The 21,642-nt window shown below is 34.2% G+C and overlaps 4 non-coding genes and 1 pseudogene across 4 annotated transcripts; all 5 read right to left on the minus strand.

Annotated features, from left to right (window-relative positions):
• Positions 1-213: 213 nt before the first annotated feature.
• Positions 214-1,911, minus strand: LOC126665543 (trifunctional UDP-glucose 4,6-dehydratase/UDP-4-keto-6-deoxy-D-glucose 3,5-epimerase/UDP-4-keto-L-rhamnose-reductase RHM2-like; annotated as a pseudogene).
• Positions 1,912-13,127: 11,216 nt separating this feature from the next.
• On the minus strand, positions 13,128-13,246 carry LOC126666439 (5S ribosomal RNA). The gene has a single exon (XR_007637939.1). It is a non-coding gene; the product is annotated as a 5S ribosomal RNA (ribosomal RNA).
• A 213-nt stretch (positions 13,247-13,459) lies between these two features.
• LOC126666452 (5S ribosomal RNA) lies at positions 13,460-13,578 on the minus strand. The gene has a single exon (XR_007637950.1). It is a non-coding gene; the product is annotated as a 5S ribosomal RNA (ribosomal RNA).
• A 1,868-nt stretch (positions 13,579-15,446) lies between these two features.
• On the minus strand, positions 15,447-15,565 carry LOC126666358 (5S ribosomal RNA). Its single transcript, XR_007637862.1, has one exon. It is a non-coding gene; the product is annotated as a 5S ribosomal RNA (ribosomal RNA).
• A 220-nt stretch (positions 15,566-15,785) lies between these two features.
• Positions 15,786-15,904, minus strand: LOC126666430 (5S ribosomal RNA). Its single transcript, XR_007637930.1, has one exon. It is a non-coding gene; the product is annotated as a 5S ribosomal RNA (ribosomal RNA).
• Positions 15,905-21,642: the final 5,738 nt, after the last annotated feature.

Consider the following 21,642-nt stretch of genomic DNA (forward strand, 5'->3'; position numbering starts at 1 on the left):
ATCATCGTTGTTTGGTGTCTGTTAGTTCAAATAAAAGAAATAAGATAGAAATAGAATAAAAATATAATGGCGAATGAAAAGTTATCACATATCAAAAATATTATTTACAATTTAATTTCATTTGTATACTAGAAATGATCAAATGGCATAAACAAAATTTAGAAGATCTCTATAATTATCTCATAATGTACCTAATAATTAAAACATGATCAGTATATAAAAGAAACGAAAAACAAAAAGTTACATAAATTATAGAAAACAAAAACAAAAATAGGCCCCCATAGTTCATCTGCAGGAATGAAATTTTCTAGCTGGGCACATATTCAAAATGAACAAATTTAATGTTAATCAATTGATCAACAATCATGCTGAAGTGTAATTAATATTGTGATCACTTTCATCCTCCAACAACCAAGAATCATCACTAGAACGAACCGTCGACGAGAAACGCGGATGCGGATGCAGAGCAGCAGCAACATCACCCCGCCAATTTGGATTCATGGTTTACCATTCCATCGTCTTTTTTAAGCTGTCCTCCCAAGAAGTCATTTCTTGCCACCCAAGCTTATTCAACTTTTCATCATCTGAAAAATACCTTTGATCATTGAAAGGCCGATCTTGAACATAATTTATCGACTTTTTACAGTCTAATCTGGATTGCCTGTATATATCCTCCGCCACATCCAAAACTCGTCTCTCTTTTTTCGTTCCGATATTATAAACATGCCCTATACCACCTTTGTGTAAAATCACATCGAACGCCTCAGCAACATCTTCTCAATATAAGTAGCTTATCACATTCGATCCATTTCCATGTATCGGCAATTGCTCGCCTTTCATCGCGAGGAGAATAAATTTCGGGATCAGCTTTTCGGGGTATTGGTTAGGTCCGTACACATTATTACCTCTAGTAGTAATTGTAGGAAGACCATAAGATCTATGGTAAGCCATCACAAGCATTTCAGCACCAGCTTTTGTAGCTGAATAAGGATTTGTAGGCAGAAGCTGAGAAGCCTCGGCGTTTCCCACGTCGGTTTCCATGTCAGTTTCTCCGTAAACTTCATCCGTACTCACATGAATGAACCGTTTGATTCTTTTTGTAACCTTACACGCTTCGAGAAGAACATGAGTACCGTAAATATTGTTGGTGGTGAATTCGAAAGAGTTGCCGAAAGAATTATCCACATGTGTCTGTGCAGCAAAGTGCATGATCGTATCAATATCTTCGGCTATCAAGAGGTGATTTACGAGATCATCACTCGCGATATCACCCTTTACGAACTTGAAATTTGGAGAGGATCAAGATGGAATAAGGTTTTTAAGGCTCGAGCAATAGTCTAAATTGTCTAGGGCAACGATCTTGTAGTTAGGGTAATTCTTAGTCAACCTATTGCTCACATGAGACGCTATAAAACCAGCTGCACCAGTTATAAGAATCTTTTTTGGTTCATACGGATCACTAGACATGTTTCTTGTATTCAAATAGCAATGTCACTGCGTCAAATCTTTAAACAATAAAAAATTTAGGATTAAACTTAAATCAAAGAAGTTAACTTTTTTTTTTGCAGTTAGCAAACTATTACATAATTATGAAATTTCAGATTCTTACATTTAGGTAATCAAACATCGATTTTTCCGGCGGGATATCATTAACTGAATTTCTGTAATAAACTTAAATTGCTTACCAGGTATGGAAAAATTGAATAGTAACATATTCATAGAAAAAAGGGCTATTTTTTTTCACCAAACCTTTGTTGATTTTGTCAGTTATAGCTAAACCTTTTTAAACTTGTCAGGATTAACTTATATTATGATATTCAGAACCTTTTATTGCCATTTTTTAAGTTTAACTTTAAGTTATTATATGCAGGATTAGTCTAAATGACTAGAAAAGGTTCCAAATATCCCAAAATAGGCTAATCCTGACAATTTTAAAAAGTTTGGCTATAATATAACTCACAAAACTTGTAAAAATTTGATATTAAATAAAATTAGCCCTAAAAATATAGTCACATGTTTTTTTAAACAAGTTATCACTAAAATTTATACAATCACCTTTCGTTATTGGAAAAAAATTGATGTTTGATTGCCTAAGTATAAAGAATTTTAACCAATAAACTATAGCTAAAATGGTATAGCGCTGATCTAGGTCGTGGGTTTAAATTTTTCCAAAGCGCTCCTCTTTTCGAATTATAAAAAAAAAAGTATAAGAATTTTAATTTTTTTTTTTTGAGAATAAAAAAAAAAAAAAAGTATAAGAATTTTAAATTAGATATTCGATTTGATAGAAGTACAATAGTTTGCCAACCCAAAAACAAATTAACCTTACTTAATGAAAGCAACAACAACATTATGAAATAGGCTATTCAATTACAACATTAATGGGAAAATTAGAAAGCAAACTTACAAATGGAATGCTGAAGGAAGGGTATTAGAAAAAAAAAGGAATACTTTGATCTGTGATTTAGTTTAATCCGGCTATGAAAAAAAAATAGCGCGAGATTAGGGAATGTTTAACTTTGTTTGAATCTCTATTAAGAATGCAAACGTGTTGTAAATGGAATAAGTTTTTAGCTGAAATTAATCTTCTTCACGGCTCTTCGAATTAGTGGAAACTATGAAAGCTTGTTTTTCGCATGTTTATTTGACTTATTTTCTATACAAAATTTAACCTAATTTAGTCACTACAAGGTTTGTGGTATGGCTTTTAGTTCCTTATAAACTACAGTACTCTCTATTTTATTATACTAGTTTTGCATTACGTGCGTAAACTCGTAATATGACTCGTCAATTTATATAATAATTAAATTTATCATAATTATATTAATTTATTTTATTTATCATCAACGTTAAATTAGTTAAATTTTTTATTATAAATTGTCACGACCCAAATTATTGAGCCGCAACCGGCGCTAGGGAACGGAAGTGGTAGCTCCGGAACCCGTAGCAAGCCTCAAACCACTATGAATGTTTCGCAAATAATAAACAAATAACATCAAACCACGGAAGAAAACGAACATGTATATAACATACATCCAACCATTTCACTAACTGTTCAAAACCTCGCGGGCTCTAGTTACTGTACCTTGTACGAACTGGCCTCGCGGTACTATTTACATCAGTTAGTGTACCAAATATTTCACCGACATTTGGTGTCGGAAAATAACGTATAAAACACGTAATTTACAAAATATAAACAGGACAGCAAGTAGTATATACATTCAAAATATACTACTGTCTAGGCTACGACTCTGTCAACGCGTGACCACTACTGCAGCATTCACAGAAGTCAGATACTATACATACACAGCTGACTTTCGGACTTCAAAATTGGCCTCTAGCTAGGTCCACATACTAAGTACCTGAAAGACATAAAAGGTGAGGGGTCAGTATTTGGGAAAATACTGAGTGAGTTTGCATTTACTAACGGTATTAACATTAAAACATAGGATCGCATTTCAAGAAAACAATAGTATAAAATAATAAACAGGTATTTGATCCGTACGAAACTAATATCCTAGCATGCGACATATCTCTTGAATAAACATATATCGTTCAACCCAATCATAAATCTCAAGTTGTTAGTCCAACTCACTGGTGGGTCCAACCCACTAGATACGGGGACTCCAGGTTACACCGTAACCGAGTGCTCACTCGTATCGAAATCATATACCCAATCTTGAATTTCATAATCACATCATGCCATACATATCAAATCATTTCTCAAATGCAAACACACTAGACTGACTCAATACTGGTGATCACACATGCTATTGACACCCAATAGGTAGTTAGTTTCTTCGGATCGCATACTACTTCTCGTATATAAAACTTGATAGAAACATATAACATTTAATTAAATCATATACTATGCGATGCGTATAAACGGAATATATATATATATATATATATATATATATATATAAAATAACTTTAATATATAATACACGAAAGTAAAGTGCAACTCACAGTGACCGCTATCCAAGTAATGATATGATCGATCTGATAGTACGCTCTCGCTAGTCCGCTTCTACTGATCCCACTATTCGCTGACATGTCTGATAAATCGTTTAATAGTTAGACATGAAACTCGTATTTTTACACGTGTTATACTTCTAAGTTTTAGGGTTTAGTTTCATTCTTATACTTATTTATGTATTCGATAACTTCAGTCGTATTGACGACCTAGCGAATACCACTTCTCATATTCGAGAATCGCATAACGTCCTTGACGTTTCCCATTATTATTAATTATCTAAAACGTCGAGCTTAGCTCGAGAATAATGATTCCCAAAGTCCAAAATTCGTCCTTTAGAGTCAAACTACTCAAAAAGTCAAATACCTAAGTCAAATACAGTTTGCATACACGTGGGGGCGAGTCGGGGTGCACGGGCATGCATTTTGGTGGGTGCACGATCGTGAAACCAAGTGCACGTTCCTGCACCTCACTGGTGCACGGTCGTGCACCATGAAGAGTGCACGTTCGTGCACCTTGTTGGGTGCACGTTCGTGCACAGCCCCGGAAGTCAAATTTTCCGGGGTTTCACCACAATCCCGACATGCTAAACACTTCCCTAGTCAATATCCATAACCTCGTATTCATCAAAACGTGATAATAACCTTAAAAACGTCAAATTTAATCCTAAACCTTAATTCCATCCAAAACAGCCAATAAATCCTATTTTAACCAATTATCGAGATATTTACCTTGATTTGATGCTCGGAGAGGATAGAGCTTTCAATTCTGAAGAAATCGCCGCTTGAATCGCTCGAATCGGACGTTGAATGGAGAAACGGCGGCGAAACGACAGTATAGATCGTTTTCTTCCAATTTCTCTCGAACTCTCTCTCTGCTTCTAATTCATATCTTCTTTCTTATATAATTTGGCTAAAAACCTACTATGATCCTTGTTCTTTTTGTTTCTTATCATTTTTCCTTTAAACTTTTCTTTTGTACGATTTAGTCCATAACTAAATCGATAAATTCTTTTATTATGGCTTATACATATTATATATATCCGATAAATAATACGAAGCTCGATATTAATACTTTCCCGTCAAAATCTAAAATTTCCATTTTCGACACAAAATGGCTAAATTACCACTTTGGTCCCTATACTTTATTTTGGACTTTTCTTGACATTTTTCCTTTTAATTCCAATTCTAACTTCTGAATTGGAATATATTATTAAATTCTTTGCTATTATCTTCTCCAAAATTGACCTACTAAAACTTATTTATTTAGAATTTATTAAAAATCTTTCCGATTTCGCCACCCTGACGAGTCCAGACTGGACACGTAGTCTAATTAGCTAATTAATTATTTTGGGGTATTACATAAATAAATATAATTCTTTAACTCAATAATATTAAACTTATTATCTCTTGTGGTGAAACAAAACCAAACATTCAAATATGATCATCATTCTGTGCTTTTCTTATAGTTGATTCAACTTATTATCTCTTGTTTCCAGTGCTTAGAAGAATGATGATCATATTAATTCAAAGTATGCTTGGGATGCAGTAAAGGAAAAGCTTTCGGATTCGTTTTATACAGTAAAAGACAAGAACCAAAAAGAAAACAAACTGCTTGTAATTGAACAGCAATAGTCCAGGCGACCACTAAGTTTGTCTGCTGTATTCGATGGTCCAAACTTGCGGCCAAAAAATCATTGATTCACATTTCACATTACTTGATGGATAGAAAATATACTCCATTAAAATTGCTGGCCAAAGTATAGCAAATATGTTTATAAATTTCTTTTGGCATTTATTTTTGTTTATAGTTTTTTTCATAAAGAATTTAATAAATATTAGCAAATAATATCTAATGTGAACTTGATTTGGAAATAGTAATTAAGAATAAAAATAAATCAATGAATTTAAAAAAAAAACAGAGATGTAACAAATATTTAAATTTTAAATTTTTTAAATTTTGATTTTTTTTATGTAGTCTTGGATCTTCGTCTTTCTCGTCTTCCTCAATAATTGTTGAGTCTTTTACTTCTTGTATATCTTAGATATCAATTGCAACAAATTTTTTAATCTGATCCCTTTTGTCATCTTCTTTGTTCAATCTCACAAAAAAATAGAAGTCTTTATCTATTTCTTGTAAATTAATAAGCTTCTTATAATATTCACTTTACTCCTTTTTTTCCTATTAAAAAATAAACATAAGATATCGTGAATTTAAATTCATATAGATCTTGTTCATAAGAATAGTTTACAACATACATGTATAGATTTTTTAAATTTATTGACTGAGCATCCAATGAAAACTGTCTTCATATAGGGTACTGGGGCCGAATATTCATTGTCACACAATTCAAATCTTAACATGTACTTAATATTGATATTTGAAAATAAATATATTAGTAAGCAATTTAAGAATATACATTTAATACATTATAAATCATAGAAATCTTAATCATCATATACATACATTTCAATAAACTTTGCATCTTTATTTTTACATTTGAAGCAATGGAATTCATCTTTCACATTCAAAGAATAAACTTTAGAAGTGCATTTTAGACAAAATTCGATACCAACCATAAAATTTGTTTTCCACTTTTGTTATATTTGCTTTAAAGCAACATTCGAGTTCCCACAAATAAATAATTAACAATCATAAATTAATTTAATTTCCACATAAATTAAAAGTCCTTTAAATTTATTTGTAATTATTTGAACTTGCTTCAAAATCTTTTTCCGTAACTTCTTTTAGCGTCACGTGTGGTGCTTTTCTTATTATTTTTGGATTTGATAATAGACATGATTCATCATTATCCAACATAGCAAAATTATATCTGAAAATAAAAAAATATGTTTATTGTTAATGCATTATTGAATAGTTAATGAATTTATATATTTAATTATTATTTTGCACTTACAAATCTTGCAATTCATCGGCTTCTAAGATGTTTGGATTAATCTGAATAGTTGTGATATGATTGGAACATAATTAAGATCGTCTATTATTTTTATAAAAAACTATTGTAAAAACATACACTAAATAATAATAAATTAAGTAAAAATATTAAAAAATAATTAAAAAATAAACTTACCTTTGTAAAGAGAAGCTGTAACATTTGATATAGCAACTATTTGTTTGTTCTCATTATTCTAAATGTATCTTCAATTGTTGTACCTTCATTCTCAGCTAGGTCATCCCATAAAATTAATTCTAACTTTTCCAATCTATAAATATTCAAATTAAAAAAATTAGCATCTTAATTCAGTTTTAAGATAAAAAATACGAATGAAAATAATTACTTTGCAGTTATTATAGTGATGTTTCTTTTGTATCCACCATTGGTTGTGTTGAATATAGGCTTTACTTGAAGTACAATTGCTAAAAAATCTAAATCTAAAAATAAAATTTAAAACTTAAACAAAAATAGAAAAAAAATCAAAAATACTACATATAAGATTAAAATTAATTTCAGCTTAAAATAAACATACCATTTTTTTTATATATCTTATTTCGTGATATTTCTTTCCTTCTCCTTCTTCTTTAATTTTTGCATTTTCATATATTTCACTAAAAGAAGAGAAATTATAAGATAATATATGAAAAGGTAATTTTTTATCAACATCTTCTTCTTCTGAAACTATTGTATTCAAATTAAAATCCAATTCAGAATTTTCATGAATATGAAAATACATTGAATTAATATTTTTCACAGAACCATTAGAAAGTATATATGTATTTTTAAGTTGAAAAGAATCTTCAAATTTGTCAAATGAATTGCTCCATATTGTAGCACTACATCTGGTTCCCTGAAAAAAGAATATTAATTTGCTTTAGATCGTAGAATTAATCGTATGTTTCAATAGTTCAAAAAATAAATATTCAATAGTAGAAAAAGTTGGTAATAAATGTAGAGCAACCACAACTAACAGAAATAACAATTCTTATATAATGAAATTGAATACTACGTAATTGTTTTAAACTAACAGCTATAACAATTCACTACTAGAATTAATCATGCATAACTCAATTTGACAAGTCCTTAAATAAAAAAAGGATTAAATATAAATTCATATACGAACTTTACCCTAATTTGCAATTACAATATAAACTTTGAAATTTCACAATGTTATTTACCAACTTTACACTTTTGGAAAATCGATACCAAACACAAAAAACACTAACGTGGATATTGTAATATACCGCCATGTGTCGTTGTGTGATTGGTCGGTGTACCAATTTGCCAAAAAATAAAAGTTGGTTACTGACATTGCCAAGTTTCAAAGTTTATGTTGTAATTGCAAATTAAGGTAAAGTTCGTATATGCATTTGAGATTAAATCTATTTAGTAATGAATAAGATAGAAATAGAATAAAAATATAATGACGAATGAAAAGCTATCACATATCAAAAATATTATTTAGAATTTAATTTCATTTGTATACTAGAAATGAATCAAATGGCATAAACAAAATTTAGAGTCAATTATCCACTTTAATCTAATTTAACGTTGCCGGAGAAATTGAAACTTTTAAGTCACAAACACACAACGGAAATTAATAACAATTGAACAAATTTTCGGATATCATGTACACATTCGTTCTTTCTTATGATCCACCATCTTTGTTTGATCAGGAAGGATCCGAGATGCGTTGTGGTGTACACTGTGGCGGGTGGTTCTTAATGTGCTCATGACGGAGGTGTTGTGGATGTGCTTATCTGACATGTTCTTATCTCTACTTCGAAGACCGTGATTCCTATAGGGTTTTTTGCGGAGAAGTAAAGGCAGATTTTTCCTACCTTCTCCCTGGTGGCCGGATCTTATAAGAATCTGGAGGCCGCCCTACCTTTGATATCAAGCAACTGCACTCTAGGATACAAACGTTTTGAATGCCAATCACTATTTTGCTGACATAGGAGCACCTATGATAACAATTGAATTTTAATCAAACGCAGCAGATTCTACTAACTCTAGGATACAAATGTTTACTTCTCTCGCACTAATTGAATAACTGACAAAATATTATGATGAATATTTTGATCAGACCAATTACTTGCACGTTACGTTATTTGCATCACAAGTCTCTGGGGGTAATAAGCATATGTTACCATTTACTAATATGGTTTTGGTTTTGTAAATAAGAAAGATTTAAATGAAAATTATGAGATAAGTGGAAAAATAATAATTAATATGAATGATGTAGTGAACCGAATCTATAAAATGTCATTTTCAGTTAATTAAAGGCCTCAGTCTAGACGATTTCTCATTATTGAAAATTTATAAGGCAGTTTTTTGTTTAGATAAGTTGTATAGGTTGTGGAAGATTCCATTGACTTAATAAACTGGATCTATCCGCATTTTGTGCCCGGAGTTTTGGCAAATCTGTGTGAACAAGATCTCATCACTTCTAATTCTTTTTATAAGACATTTACATAATTACTTATCGAAAATATGTATAGTAATAAAACAATCATGAATTATAACGTTACAAATAGTATAATTTTAAGTCAATGGAATCTTCGGAAATATTTGGATTTGTTTTAAAAGTCTATATGATTCAATTTAAATATATTAATAAGGGGAAATGATTATAGACAAAATTGAAATAAATATTCTATACATAATTCCGATCAGACCACAATTTTTTTATTTGTTTATCCAAAGCTTTCATCATAAAAAAATAGGTTGGACATAATTGTTAGGAAGTCTATATTTTGGAGCGCATTTGTTAGAAAACGTTTAACTATGGGGGCGCCTAAATTTTTAATAAATGTTATGAAAAGAAAAAATCCAAGTGTTTCACCTTTTAACAAATCCGCATTATGACTGTTGATATGTTCGCCATAATCATGTGTATGCGGATAATCTGAAATTCTCTCAACTAAACAAACATTCGTCTTTATAAATTTTTCCATCACTAACGTAATTTATTAACCCTATTTTACCCACCGGCGCCAACATAGTTATCTATTTCGGCTTCTATAATAGTGTTTTGGATTTATTCGTAACATATTCAATATTTGTATTCGTACCGTTTGGACCGTGATTGATACTAACTTTAGCCACCACCTTTGACTTGGGTTACGTTGTTCTTGTGGCTCCGGTGGCCATAGGTGGTGGTAGACGGGCGGGGGTCTTGAATTGGGTTTTTTTTAAGGGAAAAACCAATCTTCTAACTCGTTCCAACTTTATCACTACGCAATAAATAATAGAAAAACAAAACGTATATATCTGCTGCGTTGCAACTCATTCGACCAAAATAATAACTATCTTTAAAAGAATGTTTTGGTCCCTGAACTTTTTTCATTATTTCCCGTTTAGTCCCTGACTCTTAATTCACCGTTACTCGTTTTGTTTATCTCTAGGCGCTAATAATAACAGAAAATGCAGGCGCGGACCGCAAAAATTATTGGTGATGTTCTAGCTGCCAAATAACCTATCCGCTGTGGCTCAAGATTCAAACGTTTACTTCTCTCGCACTAATTGAATAACTGCAATTCCAACTACATGGTATATAAATCTCTTTTCTTGTTAAATGTAGTGTATAGACGAAGATGGTTAAATGTAGTGTATACCAAATTCTTAATCTCGTCGCCTCTCATTATAATCCAAGACAAATCACGGTCTAATGTTTGGATCGAGGCCTGACATCTCGTCGTACGACCAAGCGAAGCAATCACGATATTCAACAAGGAGGGCGATCAGACGTGCCTTGAATTCTGCATTTAACCCCGTGTTGATATATATAGGTCTGGGTGAGTCGTCCGAACCTAAATTTATCTCCATCAGCTCGTCTTGGACTTGGACGAGGTCATCCCCCATTTTACCTGTTGCCAGCTGCAAGTCCTCAATCTTTAACGCTGTTGTGGATTTTTGATCCTGATCCTCATAAATACACTAGGCGGATGCGATTTCGCAGGCTAGTTGTCTGATTTTCTCCCTCAATTCATTATGACATATTATCATTTTAAAAGATTGATGATATTAGGTCGGCTGTTGCCCCAAGGAGATATCAATACTGGCCGATCCGAATTGACCAACAGACGAGGTTCGCTTTTCTGCCCGTTAGAGCTAAGAGACTGTATATTCCTTACCTCCTCGTCATAAAGACATGCCTCCAAAACATTATGGTCTTCGCCAAAAGGATTAGGATCGCTCTGCACAACCTTGGCCTCACCATCTTTCCGTCAGATGAATAACATCTCATGCATAGTGGACTATATGCACATGTTAGAGTGTATCCAATCTCGGCCGAGCAATATATTGTAATTGCTTCGGGCGTTGACCAAGAAGAAACCCACTTCGGTCTCTACTCGCCCGACTTTGATTCGGAGAGTGATGTACCCCTCGGCTGGTGTTTCGCCTCCAGCGAAACCAGTCATGTAAACGTCAGTTGGATCCAATTGATCCCGGTTTATGCCGAGCTTCTTAAGCATCTTTGCTGGGAGATTCACCCCTACTACGTTATCTATTAGCACCTTGTTTATAGTCACTCCATTTAAATCGGCCTTAATATACAATGGCCGAATATTAGGAGTCATTCTCGCCGGGGGTTTACTGAGTGACACCACAGCCGTGCTATCAGCACTATCGTCTTCTGGGACGATCACATCACCTTCCAAAGTTGCCTTCTGCCCTGGCTTACTTCTGTAGGAATCAGGAAGTGAAACCACTTTCACTCTAAATTCGTCTCTGACAATTGGGACCCATTCCTTTAGCACCCCTTTTTTGTGCGAGACGATTACTTCCCGGTCCCTGGGTACCTTCGCCTTCAGCTGACCATCTTGATGAGAGACAAAGATGTCTTTGTAAGATCGTCGTTTGTCCTTCTCTGTCTTAGGATTTGGAGCTTCCATTTCATGGGCCATGTCGATTGCCCCTTCGCTCTCAACAACTTTCTTTAGAACCCATATTTTCCGCATCTTAGTCGTTCTGTGCTCATGCGGCTCGACAACTTTTTCCATCCGTGCCCCACTCCCCAATCTCTCAGCCATGGGTCAATCGGTTCTGTATGGACGATTTAGCTTGATTGGCCCTTGACTCATGCCTTAACCTCTGCATTCGCCTCTTTTGGGTTTTCGTCATACGAGGGGTCTCCTCCGTTGGCCGAAAAATCCTCTTGAACACGGTTGTCTTAGACTCCCGCTGTGGCTGATGTTTCTGCCACTGCTCGGTAGGCGACTTAGGCTTACACGTCTTGGGGTGTTCCCTTACTTTTTCGGCCATATTGGCGGCCAAACAAGTACTGCAGGATGGACACGTGACTTCTGCATTGGGCGAACTATTACGCTTCCTCTTCTGCTGTTGAGGTTGCCCCTTTTCCGTTCGCCAATTAGACCCATCCGTCTCTACCATGAGCTTAGGTTTTCTTGGGCTCCACTTGCTCTGGATCTGCCCCTGTTCCAAAAACTATCAAAATGAGGCCGAACAGTGTTGATCACACGTATTTTGCATCCGCCTCTTTCTTAGTAGGGAACATGAATTTTCCTTCATTGATCGCCTTCTGGATCACGTTCTTGAAGTTCACACAGTTGTTCGTACTGTGCCTCCAAGAGTTGTGATATTTGCAGTAATCCTTTTCGACCATTTCGTTCGGCGGTGGGATCATGTGACCTTCACTAAGGGCGATTTGTCAATCTTTGAATAAGGCATCAAAGATCTCATCGTCTTTGGTCAAGTCAAAGGAATATTCCTTTTGTACCACCGCGGTTTTATTCTTCTTGACGAAACCCGGTTCTTGCAAGGGCAAACATTCCAGAGGCTTAGTACCCAAGAATTTGGCCATGTTGATTTCGTCGTCTGACCCACTATCCTCGCTGTCCGAAATCACCGCTATGTCCAATTGGCCCTTATAGTAAGTGCCTTTGGAAGCTCCTCGCCTCTGCTCTTTTTCCTGGAGAAGCCTTTCATAGCTCGTCACCCTATCCGTCACTTCAAATAAGTCCCGGAATCGGTGACCTTCGAAATGTTCCCTCATGGCGAAGCTCATTCCTCTAACCACCAGTCTTCATCGTTACTCGTTGTATGTTCCTGAACTTTTTCCATTATTTCCCGTTTAATCCCTGACTCGCAATTCATCGTTACTCGTTTTATTTATCTCTCGGCGCTAATAATAACAGAAAATGCAGGCGCGGACCGCAAAAATTCAAAAAAGGGGTAAAACACGAGGACTTCCCAGGAGGTCACCCATCCTAGTACTGCTCTCACCCAAGCACTTATAACTTCGGAGTTCTGATGGGATCTGGTGCATTAGTGCTGGTATGATCGCACCCGTCATACCTTGCACGATCATCGTATATATCTGCTGCGTTGCAACTCATTCTACCAAAATAAAAACTATCTTTAAAAGTACGTTTTGGTCCCTGAACTTTTTTCATTATTTCCCGTTTAGTCCATGACTCACAATTCATCGTTACTTGTTTTGTTTATCTCTCGGTGCTAATAATAACAGAAAATGCAGGCGCGGACTGTAAAAATGCAAAAAAGTGGTGCAACACAAGGACTTCCCAGGAGGTCACCCATCCTAGTACTGCTCTCTCCCAAGCACGTTTCACTTCGGAAATCTGATGGGATCAGGTGCATTAGTGCTGGTATGATCGCACCCGTCATACCTTGCACGATCATCGTATATATCTGCTGCGTTGCAACTCATTCGACCAAAATGAAAACTATCTTTAAAAGTACGTTTTGGTCCCTGAACTTTTTCCATTATTTCCCGTTTAGTCTCTGACTCGCAATTCATCGTTACTCGTTTTGTTTATCTCTCGGCGCTAATAATAATAGAAAATGCAAGCGCGGACTGTTGGTAAAAATACGCAAGCGTACGTATGCCAACTTGTAATACAGACAGCGAAGTCCGGATATCGTACCCACAGAGAAAGCTCTAAAGACAACTAGTCAGAGTACTCGATTCGAATAGCCAAAAAGATAATTTTTGTTGGTTTTGTAAATTAAAAGACAAATATTGATAAATGTAGATTAAAGTAAAGTGAAGCTGTAATTCAAATGGTGTTTTAACAATAATGGGAAAAGCAGGGATTATTAATCTTAGTTATGTTGTTTACTTGATTCGGATTATGGATTATATGGTTCTGATGACGTTCGAACTAATCTAGAGCACCTAAAATTCTCTCTCGAGCAATTACAGGCAAAAGCATTAAACTAACTAATACTAGGTTTATTATTCACTCTCGCACAATGATTAACCTAAGTATAAATCGATTTAATGATTATTAAGCAAATTCAAAGAACCCGCACTCGTTAATTCACTCTCGCACAATCAACTCTTGCGTTCTTAATTATATTGTTCTATTCCAATTTTACTCTCTCGAGCTAAAATCAAAACATACGGCAAAGACTAAGTGATCAGTTTAGGCTAAGCATTAAGCACAATAATTAAAACCCATCAAGAACACAAAACCCATAAGTCCAATTCAATTAAACAGACATAATTTCGATTAATAATCCCCAATGAAGGGTTTAGCTAGACATAATAATGAAATAACTCAAAGCAATAATTAAAGAACTCATTCTAAGATTAAATTGACTATTGAATATAGAATCGAAAATAATCGTACCTTGTTCGAAAGTAAACTAATGATAATCGACAAGAAAAATAATGAAGAACTGAATAAATCGATAATCCAACAATAAGAAAACTCTAGTCTATGGTTTATGTGATTACAAAACTACGCGAACCTTTGTTCGATGTTAAACTCCCTATTTATACGGCTCCCAACTTCAAAATCTGATACTAGGTCAAGATAGATGAAAACCCAGAAGTGCCCTTTGAGTTTCTCGGAGTTTGGAGTTAAAACGGACAATTTTGTCTTTTTCCAGTCGCAGCTTTCGACAATTACACGACCGTGTAAGGTAGTACACGTTCGTGTTCCTTATGCCTTAGCCAAATATTCAAATTTCACAAAATCATGTGCTTCGGCGAAAGTACACGTTCGTGTACTTTTGTTCTTCGAGATAGTACACGTTCGTGTACTCTAGGACTTGGCTGAATTTTCATTCAATTTGACTTCACAAAACTCACCCTTCGGCGAATATACACGTTCGTGTATTTTTGTTCTTCAGCTCAGTACACGTTCATGTACTAGGTAACTTGGCCATTTCCACTTGATTTCTTCATGTATCTAAAACATCACCCTTCGGCGATAATACACGTTCGTGTATTCTAGTACTATGGAGGAGTGCACGTTCGTGCACTTGGTCACTTAGCCCAAATCACCTCTTTCCACTTCTCGATGCTCCTATGATCCGCTTCGACTTCTTGAAATCTCTGAATATCATCAAAAATGCTCCAAATTACGCCATACTTGCACATTTTCCCTGAAATCCTCAACATGGCAATAAGTACCCAAATAACGCTAAAAAACACACATCAACATGCAAATACCGTATCAAAAGTATACCTAAGTATAGGGGTATTTCTACCCCTATCACGGACCGCAAAAATGCAAAAAAGGGGTGCAACACGAGGACTTCCTAGGAGGTCACCCATCCTACTACTGCTCTCGCTTAAGCACGTTTAACTTCGGAGTTCTGATGGGATCCGGTGCATTAGTGCTGGTATGATCGCACCCGTCATACCTTGCACGATCATCATATATATCTGATGCGTTGCAACTCATTCGACCAAAATAAAAAATATCTTTAAAAGTACGTTTTGGTCCCTGAACTTTTTCCATTATTTCCCATTTAGTCCCAGACTCGCAATTCATCGTTACTCGTTACTCGTTTTGTTTATCTCTTGGCGCTAATAATAACAGAAAATGCAGGCGCGGACCGCAAAAATGCAAAAAAGGGGTGCAACACGAGGACTTCCCAGGAGGTCACCCATCCTAGTATTGCTGTCACCCAAGCACGTTTAACTTCGGAGTTCTGATGGGATCCGGTGCATTAGTGCTGGTATGATCGCACCAGTCATACCTTCCACGATCATCAGATATATCTGCTGCGTTACAACTCATTCGACCAAAATAAAAACTATCTTTAAAAGTACGTTTTGGTCCCTGAACTTTTTCTATTATTTCACGTTTAATCCCTGACTCGCAATTCATCGTTAATCGTTACTCGTTTTGTTTATCTCTCGGCACTAATAATAAAAGAAAATGCAGGCTCGGACCGCAAAAAGGCAAAAAAGGGGTGCAACACGAGGACTTTTCAGGAGGTCACTCATCCTAGTACTGCTCTCGCCCAAGTCCATTATAATTTAGATTCAGAAATATTTGGATTTGTTTTCAATTCGGTTTTGGAATAAGCTTCACCATAAGTGAACATTTCTACAAAACAAAACCAAACGTTTCTAACGTTACGAAACAAATCCAAACGTTTCCCTTTTTTAGTGATTTTAGCCAAACGTTTACAAACGTTTCGAAACAAAACCAAGCGTTTCACCTTTTTAGCAATTTAAGCCAAACGTTTATAAACGTTATGAAACAAATCCAAGCGTTTCACCTTCATAGAAATTTAATCCAAACATTTACAAACATTATCAAACAAATCCAAGCGTTTCACCTTTTAGCAATTTAAGCCAAACGTTTACAAACGCTACGAAAAAAATCCAAATGTTTCCCCTTTTTATCTAAGCCAATCGTTTACAAACGTTATGAAAAAATCCAAATGATTCACCTTTTTAGCGATTTAAGCCAAACGTTTACAAAGGTTATGAAACAAATCCAAATGTTTCACCTTTTCAACTAAGCTAAACGATTACAAAGGTTACGAAACAAATCCAAGTGTTTCACCTTTTTAACAATTTAAACCAAACATTTACAAACATTATGAAACAAATCCAAATGTTTCACCTTTTTAGTGATTGAAGCCAAATGTTTACAAATGTTACGAAACAAATCCAAACGTTTAAAATGTTACGAAACAAAACCAAACGTTTACAAACGTTACGAAACAAATCCAAGAGTTTCACTTTTATAGCTATTTATGCCAAACAATTACAAACGTTACGAAACAAAACCAAACGTTTCACCTTTTTAGCGATTTAAGCCAAATGTTTACAAATGTTACGAAACAAATCCAAGCGTTTCACCTTTTTAGAAATTTAAGACAAACGTTTACGAACGTTACGGAACAAAACCAAACAATTCACATTTTTAGCGATATAGGCCAAACGTTTACAAACGCTACGAAACAAATCCAAACGATTCACCTTTTTAGTGATTGAACCCAAACGTTTACAAACGTTACGAAACAAACCCAAACGTTTACAAAAATTACGAAACAAAACAAAACGTTTCCCCTTTTTAGCGATTTATGCCTAGCGTTTACAAATGTTACGAAACAAAACCAAACGTTTAAAATATTACGAAACAAATCGAAACATTTACAAATGTTACGAAGCAAAACCAAACGTTTCACCTTTTTAGCGATTTAAGCCAACCAATTACAAACGTTATGAAACAAAACCAAACGTTTCACCTTTTTTGCGATTTAAGCCAAATATTTACAAACATTACGAAACAAAATCAAATATTTAAAATGTTACGAAACAAACTTTACGAAACAAATTCAAACTTAACAAAACATAACCAAACGTCTCATCTTTTTAGCGATTTAAGTCAAACGTTTACAAACGTTACGAAAAAAACCAAATGTATCACCTTTTTAGCGATTTAAGCCATACATTTACAAACGTTACAAAACAAATCCAAAAGTGTCACCTTTTTAGCGATTTAAGCCAAACGTTTACAAACGTTTCAAAAAAAATCCAAACGTTTCACCTTTTTAGAAATTTATGCCAAACGTTTACAAACGTTACGAAACAAATCCAAGCGTTTCTACTTATTAGCAATTTAAGCCAAACGTATACAAACGTTACGAAATAAATCAAAGCGTTTTACCTTTTTAGCGATTTAAGTCAAACGTTTAGAAAGGTTACGAAACAAATCCAAACGTGTCACCTTTTTAGCGATTAAAGCAGAACGTTTACAAACGATACGGAAAAAATCCAAGCGTTTCTACTTTTTATCAATTTATGCCAAACATATACAAACGTTACGAAACAAATCAAAGCGTTTCACCTTTTTAGCTATTTAAGCCAAACGTTTAGAAAAGTAACGAAACAAATCCAAATGTGTCACCTTTTTAGCGATTAAAGCAAAATGGTTACAAACGATACGAAACAAATCCAAACGTTTCATATTTTTACCGATTTAAGCCAAACGTTTACAAACATTACGAAACAAATGCAAACGTTTCCCCTTTTTAGCGATGTAAGCCAAAAGTTTACAAATGTTATGAAACAAATCCAAATGTTTCACCTTTTTAGCGATTTAAGCCAAATGTTTACAAACGTTATGAAACAAATCCAAACGTTCCACCTTTTTAGCGATTTAAGCCAATCGTTACAAACGTTAGAAGACAAATCCAAACGTTTCACCTTTTTAGCGAATTAAGCCAAACGTTTACAAACGTTACGAATCACATCCAAACGTTTCCCCTTTTTAGCGATTTAAGCCAAACGTTTACAAACGTTACGAAACGAATCCAAACGTTTCCCAGTTTTTAGTTATTTTAGCCAAACGTTTACAAAAGTTTCGAAACAAAACCAAGCGTTTCACCTATTTAGCAATTTAAGCCAAACGTATACACACGTTACGAAACAAATCCAAGCATTTCACCTTTTTAGCAATTTAAGCCAAACATTACCAAACAAATCCAAGCGTTTCACCTTTTAGCAATTTAAGCCAAACGTTTACAAATGCTACGAAACAAATCCAAACGTTTCCCCTTTTTATCTAAGCCAAACGTTTGCAAACGTTACAAAAAAATCCAAATGTTTCACCTTTTTAGCGATTTAAGCCAAACGTTTACAAAGGTTATAAAACAAATCCAAATGTTTCACCTTTTTAGCTAAGCCAAACGATTACAAAGGTTACGAAACAAATCCAAGTGTTTCACCTTTTTAGCAATTTAAGCCAAACGTTTACAAACATAATGAAACAAATCCAAACGTTTCACCTTTTTAGTGATTGAAGCCAAATGTTTACAAGTGTTACGAAACAAATCCAAACGTTTAAAATGTTACGAAACAAAGCCAAACGTTTACAAACGTTACGAAACAAATCCAAGAGTTTCACCTTTATAGCTATTTATGCCAAACGATTATAAACGTTACGAAACAAAACCAAATTTTTCACCTTTTTAGCGATTTAGGCCAAATGTTTACAAATGTTACGAAACAAATCCAAGCGTTTCACCTTTTTAGCAATTTAAGTCAAACGTTTACGAACGTTACGGAACAAAACCAAACATTTCACATTTTTAGAGATATAGGCCAAACGTTTACGAAAATTACGAATCAAAATTCAAACAATTCATCTTTTTAGCGATTGAACCCAAACATTTACAAACGTTACGAAACAAACCCAAACGTTTACAATAATTACGAAACAAAACAAAACGTTTCCCCTTTTTAGCGATTTATGCCTAGCGTTTACAAATGTTACGAAACAAAACCAAATGTTTAAAACATTACGAAACAAACGTTACGAAACGTTTACAAATGTGACGAAGCAAAACCAAACGTTTCACCTTTTTAGCGATTTAAGCCAAACAATTACAAACGTTATGAAACAAAAACAAACGTTTCACTTTTTTTGCGATTTAAGCCAAATGTTTACAAAAGATACGAAACAAAACCAAATATTTAAAACGTTACGTAACAAATTTTACGAAACAAATTCAAACGTTACGAAAAATAACGAAACGTCTCATCTTTTTAGCGATTTAAGCCAAACATTTACAAACGTTACGAAACAAAACCAAATGTTTCACGTTTTTAGCGATTTAAGCTATACATTTACAAACGTTATAAAATAAATCCAAACGTTTCACCTTTTTAGCGATTTAAGCCAAACGTTTACAAATGTTTCGAAACAAATCCAAACGTTTTCCCTTTTTAGAAATTTAATCCAAATGTTTACAAACGTTACGAAACAAATCCAGATGTTTCACCGTCTTAGCGATTTAAACCAAACGTTTACAAATGCTATGAAACAAATCCATACGTTTCACCTCTTTAGCAAATTAAGCCAAACGTTTAGAAACGTTACCAAACAAATCCAAGCGTTTCACCTTTTTAGAAATTTAAGCCAAACGTTTACAAATGTTACGAAACAAATCCAAACGTTTCGCCTTTTTAGCGATTAAAGCCAAACGTTTTCAAACGTTACAAAATAAATCCAAATGTTTCACCTATTTATCAATTTAAGCCAAACGTTTTCAAACGTTACGAAACAAATCTAAACGTTTCACCTTTTTAGCGATTAAAGCCAAACATTTACAAATATTACAAAACAAATCCAAACATTTTGCCTTTTTAGAAATTTTAGCCAAACGTTTGCAAACGTTACGAAACAAATCCAAACGTTTCACCTTTTTAGCGAATTAAGCCAATGTTTACAAATGTTACAAAACAAAACCAAACGTTTAAAACGTTACGAAACAAATCCTAACGTTTCAAAATTTTATCAATTTAAGCCAAACCGTTACAAACGTTATGAAACAAAACCAAGGGTTTCACCTTTTAAGCAATTTAAGCCAAACGTTTACAAACATTACAAAAGAAATCCAAGCGTTTCACCTTTTAAGCAATTTAAGCCAATCCACAAACGTTCCGAAACAAATCCAAGCGTTTCACATTTTTAGGAATTTAAGCCAAACGTTTACAAACGTTACAAAACAAATCCAAGCCTTTTACCTTTATAGCAATTTAAGCCAAACATTTACAAACGCTACGAAACAAATCCAAACGTTTCACCTTATTAGCAATTTAAGCCAAACGTTTACAAAGGTTACGTATTAAATCGAAAGTTTTCACCTTTTTAGCAATATAAGCTAAACGTTTACTAACGTTATGAAAAAAATCCAAGCATTTCCCCTTATTAGAAATTTAATCCAAACGTTTACAAATGTTACGAAACAAATCCAAACGTGTCACCTTTTTAGAGATTTAAGGCAAACGTTTACAAACGCTACGAAACAAATCAAAACGTTTCACCTTTTTAGCGATTTAAGCTAAACGTTTACAAACGTTACGAAACAAATCCAAATGTTTCACCTTTTTAACGATTTAAGCCAAACGTTTACAAACATTACGAATCAAATCCAAACATTTCCCCTTTTTAGCGATTGAAGCAAAACGTTTACAAACGTTACGAAACAAAACCAAATATTTCTAATGTTACAAAACAAATCCAAACGATTCACTTTTTTATCGAGTTTAGCCAAACGTGTACAAAAGTTTCAAAACAAAACCAAGCGTTTCACCTTTTTAGCAATTTAAGCCAAACGTTTACAAACGTTACGAAACAAATCCAAGCGTTTCACCTTTTTAGCAATTTAAGCCAAACATTTACAAACATTACGAATCAAATCCAAGCGTTTCACCTTTTAGCAATTTAAGCCAAACGTTTACAAACGTTACAAAACAAATCCAAACGTTTCAAATTTTTAGCTAAGCCAAACGTTTATAAACTTTACGAAAAAATCCAAATGTTTCCCCTTTTTAGCAATTTAAGCCAAACGTTTACAAAGGTTATATGAAACAAATCCAAATGTTTCACCTTTTTAGCTAAGCCAAACGATTACAAATGTTATGAAACAAATCCAAACGTTTCGCCCTTTTAGCGATTTAAGCCAA

The sequence above is a fragment of the Mercurialis annua genome, linkage group LG1-X, assembly GCF_937616625.2.
Source record: "Mercurialis annua linkage group LG1-X, ddMerAnnu1.2, whole genome shotgun sequence".
NCBI classification, from domain to species: domain Eukaryota; kingdom Viridiplantae; phylum Streptophyta; class Magnoliopsida; order Malpighiales; family Euphorbiaceae; genus Mercurialis; species Mercurialis annua.